Raw genomic sequence first — 6,930 nt, 5'->3', positions numbered from 1 at the left:
GAGGGCTGTCAAACCCGGAGACATGGTTATTTGACCTTTGGACTATTTCGAACATTATCCAGGGGGAATATGGGGGGGGGGGGTGATTTTTCGAGGCAGAGAATTTTCCGGGGAAATTTTCTGCCGGGGAATTTTGTGGGGATATTTTCCTAGGGCGGTGGGTAAACACCTAGACCTTTCCCATTTTTTGGATTAGTAAGTTTGTTTCCAGCCTTTGAAGTTTAGAAAAGTGGGCTTAATACTATAATAAAAGTCAGTGCAGTATTAGGGCAACTTATGGTTCTACGCAGGGAAGGGAGAGCGAGGTAGGGCGAATCTGCTTACTCATCAAGCTTTGTCTGGAGGACTCTGTCTCCATTATATGGATAAATGGTGACCTCAGATCAATATTTAGGGCTGTATCCCTCCATCCCCCCAGAAAGACCCTCTGAATTCCCTATCCTCCAAAGGTCGGACCTATAGTGTAACTATTTATATGGCATCAACTGAAATGATCTAAAAATAAAGCGGAAAAAAGTACAAAAGGTTTATTATTTAAAATTATATCAGTTTACAAAGTCTCATCATAAAGATAGCTTGTGCTTTGCTTTTCAATCTCTCTCATTTCTTCTTTATGTTCTACTGACATAGGCTTTTTCTTGTCCACCAGCTGAAATTTTCTTGTTGTTCTACTTTTGGTAGCTGGAGCTAGGGCTCTTTCAAGAGCTTTTCTGTGTCTCTCTTCTCTTTTTTCCTCGACTGCTGCTTTCAATTCGGCTTCATAGTTCCTTTCTTTTGCTGATACGATCATTTTTATAGTTGGTTCTACTTTCTCAGAAGGATAGTTACTAATTTGATCTAACGTGTCATGGAATTTGTCCTCGATTTGCGCCAACATATCGGAAGTACTTAAATTTTTGGCGTATTTGTTTTGCGCCACTAATCTAAAAATCTCTTCAATCTGCTCACGAAGGACTGTTTCCTCACTGAATTTTTCTGCTTTATAGTCATCTTTTGTTTTTATTTTCATATCGTTAATCTTCTCTTCCAATTGTTTTATTTCCTCCATTAATCTATTTTCTTCTTTCTCTTTTGATTCATTAAGTTCTTGGAATGTCTTATCAAGTCGGTTTATTGCTGCATCGAGCTCTTGTGAAAGACCCAATTGAGTATAGATTCGAGTTTCGAGTGCCTTCAAACAATTTATAAAAAACTTTGGATCAGTTAGTAACTTATTATCTTCATCCGTAAATACGTATTCCTTAATTTTCTTGTGTTTTTCTTCAGGGGTTAGGTTTTCATCATTCGATGTCACTTCTGCATTCATTTTAGCTTCAACTAAAAAATCTCGGTGCGATAGTAGCTCCTCCACTGATTCTTCCAATTTTCCTATTTGTTTTCTCAGTACACTATATTCTTCCCTTTTTATTTTTAGTTGTTCTCTTATTTCTTTTTTCTTGCTTCTCTCCTCCTCTGCTTCTCTTATGGCTTCTATTGCTTTTCTCTCTGTTTCAAGTAGTTTCTCATTAAATTCTACAATTTCTCTTTCAAGTTTGTCCTTTTCTATAAGAAATCTTCCTGTTTCTTCTTTATCTTTTTTATCGATTTCCTCAATTTCCTTTTTCAGTGCTTCAGCTATGTATTCAAGTTTTTGAATTTCACGCACCATTAAAGTTTCTTCTCGTATTGTTGCTTTCATTGCTCTCTTTTTATCAGACATTTTGTTTCCTTTTATCGCTTTGTTGTCTCCATAACAACGTGCGTTGCAATATTTGTTACTCTATGTGAACCCATAGATGACGCTGAACAAAAGTTTGTACTGTCTCTCAGTGACAAAAAGGTTTCAGAGGATTTTTATCCTTTCGAAGATGGTGTGTCAAAAACGGAAAATTAATATTTGAAGCCACCACCTGTAGATTTTTTTGAAGAAGTTGGTCCTTTCGGCCAGTGTTTGGAGGGGCTATCCCACTATTTCCACATCCCTGTGTCCTCTTGTAGCGCTGATAATGATAGTGTCACTGCGTAAAATTAATTAATACCCTTAAATAATATTCAGTCGAGACAACTAAGCAACACTAAAGTAACATTTACTGAAGGAGTAAGAATCAAGTTTGGACTCAGATGAGAGACCCCAAGTAAACATTTAACCCAATACAAAAAAGTAGTTGAGGTTAAGGAAATAATGCAAATAATGCATGTTGAGAATCAAAAATTGAACAGAAAGGTAAGCAGATAGATAGATTTGACATTGGAGAAGAAAGCATAAATCAAAATAATAAAATTGACTAAGAATTCTTTTGTATTCTTGGTAAAACGAGACCTCAGTCTCAACTGAAGCTTAAAATAACCCTTGTTTGATTTTTTGTCTCTTAATTATTTTTCGTCGTTCTCACGTCATTTGTAGCCAGTTGTGTCTCAAAACATATATTAACGTGTTTACCTGAGGCCAAGGCGGGATTCAGGGGGATAGGGTTTCAGGGTTTGACCCCCTCGCGAAATTTTTGTCAGACTCGTGAAAACGTAACAAAATTGCATATAAATAAATATTTGAGGTATTTTTCTAAAGTTTTTTTTACCCCCCCCCCCCCGAAAAAAAATTCAGGTTACATCCTTGCCTGAGGACCACCTCAGTTCTTACGATATATCCTATCAGATGGTAAATTGATTAAGTGTACTTTCTAGTAACTCAATTATATGTGTCGTTTGGTATTTTTCTTAAAAAGGTCATTGCAAAGATTTTTTTTTTGCAAAAAAAAATGATCAAAATATTTCTGTTGAATGCTTTCTACAAACTGAGGTATATAAAAGAACATGACTGAAACCTGAATGCTTTGTCACTGTCACGCCTAAAGATGTATATCATACTTTCAATCCTCAGCAATATTTGTCAAAAACCTGTTGCTAAGACGCTTTCAAACAGTTCGTGGTAACGAACTGTAGTAAGGAGTGACCCGGCTCAATAGTAACCGAAACTCTAAAAAATGGAATTTTTACATAAAAATAATCGCATTTTAATGCTGATTTTAAATGTATAAGTTTCATCAAGTTTAGTCTTACCCATCAAAAGTTGTGTGCCTGAGAAAATTCGCCTTATTTTAGAAAATAGGGGGAAACACTCCCTAAAAGTCGTTGAATCCTAACGAAAATCACACCATCGTATTCAGTGTATCAGAGAACCCCACTGTAGAATTTTCAAGCTCCTATCTACAAAAATGGGGATATTCGTATTTTTTTTTGCCAGAAGACCGATCACGGGTGCGTGTTTTTTTTTTTTTTTTTTTTTTTTTTTTTTCAGATGCGATCGTATCGACCCAGTGGTCCTAGAATAATGCAAGAGGGCTCATTCTAACGGGAATTAAAAGTTCTAGTGCCCTTTTTAAGTAACCAAAAAATTGGAGGACACCTAGGCCCCCTCCCACGCTCATTTTTCCCAAAAAACCCCGGATCAAAACTCTGAGATAGCCATTTTATTCACCATAGTCGAAAAATCTAATAACTATGTCTTTGGGGACGACTTACTCCCCCACAGTCCTCGTGGGAGATGCTGCAAGTTACAAACTTTTACCAGTGTTTACATATAGTAATGGTTACTGCGAAGTATACAGAAGTTTTCAGGGGGATTTTTGTCCTTTTGGGGAGGGGGAGAAGTTGAGGAGGGTTGCGTGTGAGGATCTTTCCATGGAGGAATTTGTCATGGGGGAAGAGAATTTCAATGAAGGGGGCGCAGGATTTTCTAGCATTATTAAAAAAAAGCAATGAAAAAATAAATATGAAAAGTTTTTTCAACTGAAAGTAAGGAGCAGCATTTAAACTTAAAACAAACAGAAATTATTACGCATATGAGGGGTTCACTCCCTCGTAATACCTCGCTCTTTACACTAAAGTATTTTTAGTAATTTCAACTATTAATTCTACGGCCTTTGTGATTCAGGGGTCATTCTTAAGGAATTGGGACAAAATTTAAGCTTTAGTGTAAAGAGCGAAGTATTGACGAGGGGGTGAACCCCCTCATATACGTAATAAAAATATGTGAATATAGAAGTTCGTTATGTAAGTTAATTCGTAAGTTACGTATATTTTTTATTAATGAAAACGTTCGTAAAAAATTAAAAGTTCTAGTTACCTTTTTAAGTAATCAGAAAATTGGAGGGCATTTAGGCCTCCTCCCCCGCTCCTTTTTTCTCAAAATCTTCCGATTAAAACTATGAGAAAGCCATTTAGCCAAAAAAAAAAATAATATGCAGATTTCGTTTTAATTATTTATTTGCGGAGAGCAAAAATCAAACATGCATTAATTTAAAAACGTTCAGAAATTCAATAAAAAAAACAAGTTTTTTTAACTGAAAGTAAGGAGCGACATTAAAACCTAAAACGAACAGAAATTACTCCGTATATGAAAAGGGCTTTTCCTCCTCAACGCCCCGCTCTTTCCGCTAAGTCTTTTACTGTTTTAAAAAGTAGAGTTGAGAGAAAGAGTCAAACTTTAGCGTAAAGAGCGGGGCGTTGAGGAAGGATATCCCCTTTCATATAAGGACTAATTTCTGTTCGTTTTAAGTTTTAATGTCACTCCTTACTTTCAGTTAAAAAAAAAACTTGTTTTTTTTTTTTTATTTGGAACAGGCCTGGCAAACCGTTTTTGATATTACCTCAGAAGTGTGAAAACGTCATATATGACTTTTAGACGTGACAGTAACGTTTTTTCAGCAAGATGATTGGTAAATCCCAATCAAAACAGCATCGTTTCATTTATTTTTTTTCCTACTGGGCTGTACTAATAATGGTCTTAGTTGAATAAAAATAAGCATAAAAACAGTAAAATAAACATTAATTTTTTTAAGAAAACTATAACCTACTCACATAGAAAAACATAATTATTTAGGGTCTCACGATTGAGCTTTAACAGGGAAAATTGTAACAACAGGATTAGCGAAAATTGAATAGCAGAATATATTACGCTGTTTTTAGTAGCAAGACTGCAATTTTTTATATGTTTATAATTTATTAATGTAAGCTCAAAGGTACAAAACCTGACACTAAAACTATGGCCAAATGTGACTCTCTAAAATGATGGGCCTAAAAATGAGGTTTTAACCTTACAAGTTAAAAAAGCTGATCTTGAAACTTCTACCAAATGAAATATGATTTTTTTTTTTTTTTTTTAATTGCACAAAGTAAGTTAGGATAATAGCAACAGAGTCAAATTACATTCTTTCTTGTGCATGTACTGTTTCTGTGTTCACTTGATTGTAACGGCTATAAAATCAGAACAAAATCTTTCGTAAGCATACTAGAACTGATTACAAATAAAACATATCATTGAGTTTACTTTTACTTTTTTCTTTATTTAATATGCTTAAAAATACAGCAAACATTAATCCCCTACCGAGAGCTGAGCTCGTAAGGTTGAGTGTGTAAAAAATGGGACACACACAAAACAAAACATCTTGTCATAATAATAGCCAAATTAACTTAATTAACAAAAAACAATAATAACGAGAACCTAGAAAACAAGGAGAGGAAGGGAGAAAAAGTGCTTGGCAGGAGGGGCTTGGGAGGCTGTCCCATTGTGGAGAAAAAAAAACAAAACACGTACAGAAAAATATCACAAATTTTAAAAATTTCATTATTAAAGGTAAATAGACAAACCTTAAAAAACAATCTTTAATAATTGCTTCTTTATAAATACAGCTGAGATTTTTTGGATTGATCAATCTGAGTTTTATCTCTTAGCTAATATTTATTCGCAATGAATGACATTAGGTACCTAAGTGAAAACCTTGACCTTTCACATCTTACAAAAGGAATTCGCCTAGTGACGAGCCGAACCAATCCCGCCCAGCGACGAGCCGAACCAACAGATATTTATCAACAGACAGCAAAAGCAACAGATATTTATTGTAGAATTAATTTTTAGGATTTCGAATTTGAAAATGCCTTAAAGAAATATTTACATCACGTATACGTTTTAAATCTGACAAATTTAGGAGAAAGGACATCGTTTTTGTTTCAGATGTATTTTCAAGTTGTGATGGTCGATGTAAAGAATTTCCAAGTATTCTTAATGCCCTATTTTGTTGTACCTGTAATTGTTTTAAATGCGTCCAAAAGGTATTAAGATAAACAATTGAGCAGTAATTCAAATACGAAGCAATTAAAGAGTGGTAAATTATTTTTAGAGTGGAAAATGGAAAAATATTTTCCACACAATACATCGACCTAATATTTTGAGCAACTATAACACTTAAATGATCAATGTGATTGCGAAAAGGCAACAATGGATGAAGAAAAACTCCTAAACAGCGATATGGCTGAACCCTACAAATTTATTCTCACCAACCTGGAGCTCCTGACAAGAAATCAATTGAGTGGCGCATTTGAACGACCAAAAACCATAAATCCAGTTTTAGTAAAATTTGGTACTAGATTATTAGAAGCAAACCATCGATTAACAGAAGTAACAGTTACAATCAAATTCTCAATTAATGTAGTTGAATCCCTCACTTTAACAGACATAGCTGTGTCATCTGCAAATAGAATAGCAAGAGTAATATTCCCCTGCAAACTTTGCAGAAGATGGTTAATATAAATCAAAATAAGAGTGAACCTAATACTGAACCTTGAGGGACACCAATGTCATTAAGGTTTTTTAAATTAGATAGTTTTCCATCGACATATGCCGTAATTATACAGTATCCATAGAAATGAATCCCACGTTTCAGTGGCTATTGAATTAATTAACACATGGAACTGAACTCTCTGTTGTTATAACCCTTTCCCTTTTTTTTAGGTCGAAAAAGATGAGTTAACGGTCGTTGGTAATTTGAATATAGCTGAAACAAAAACACCTCAAGCTATGCCTCTTGTGCCACCTCCTCCTCCTTTGATAGTACAACCAGTCTCTAAACTTCCTAAGTATGAGGTAATTTATTCAAATATTCATGCACACAAATA

Source organism: Artemia franciscana, chromosome 17 (genome assembly GCF_032884065.1).
Source record: "Artemia franciscana chromosome 17, ASM3288406v1, whole genome shotgun sequence".
Classification (NCBI taxonomy): Eukaryota; Metazoa; Arthropoda; class Branchiopoda; order Anostraca; family Artemiidae; genus Artemia; species Artemia franciscana.
Note: the sequence above shows the minus strand (reverse complement) of the source record.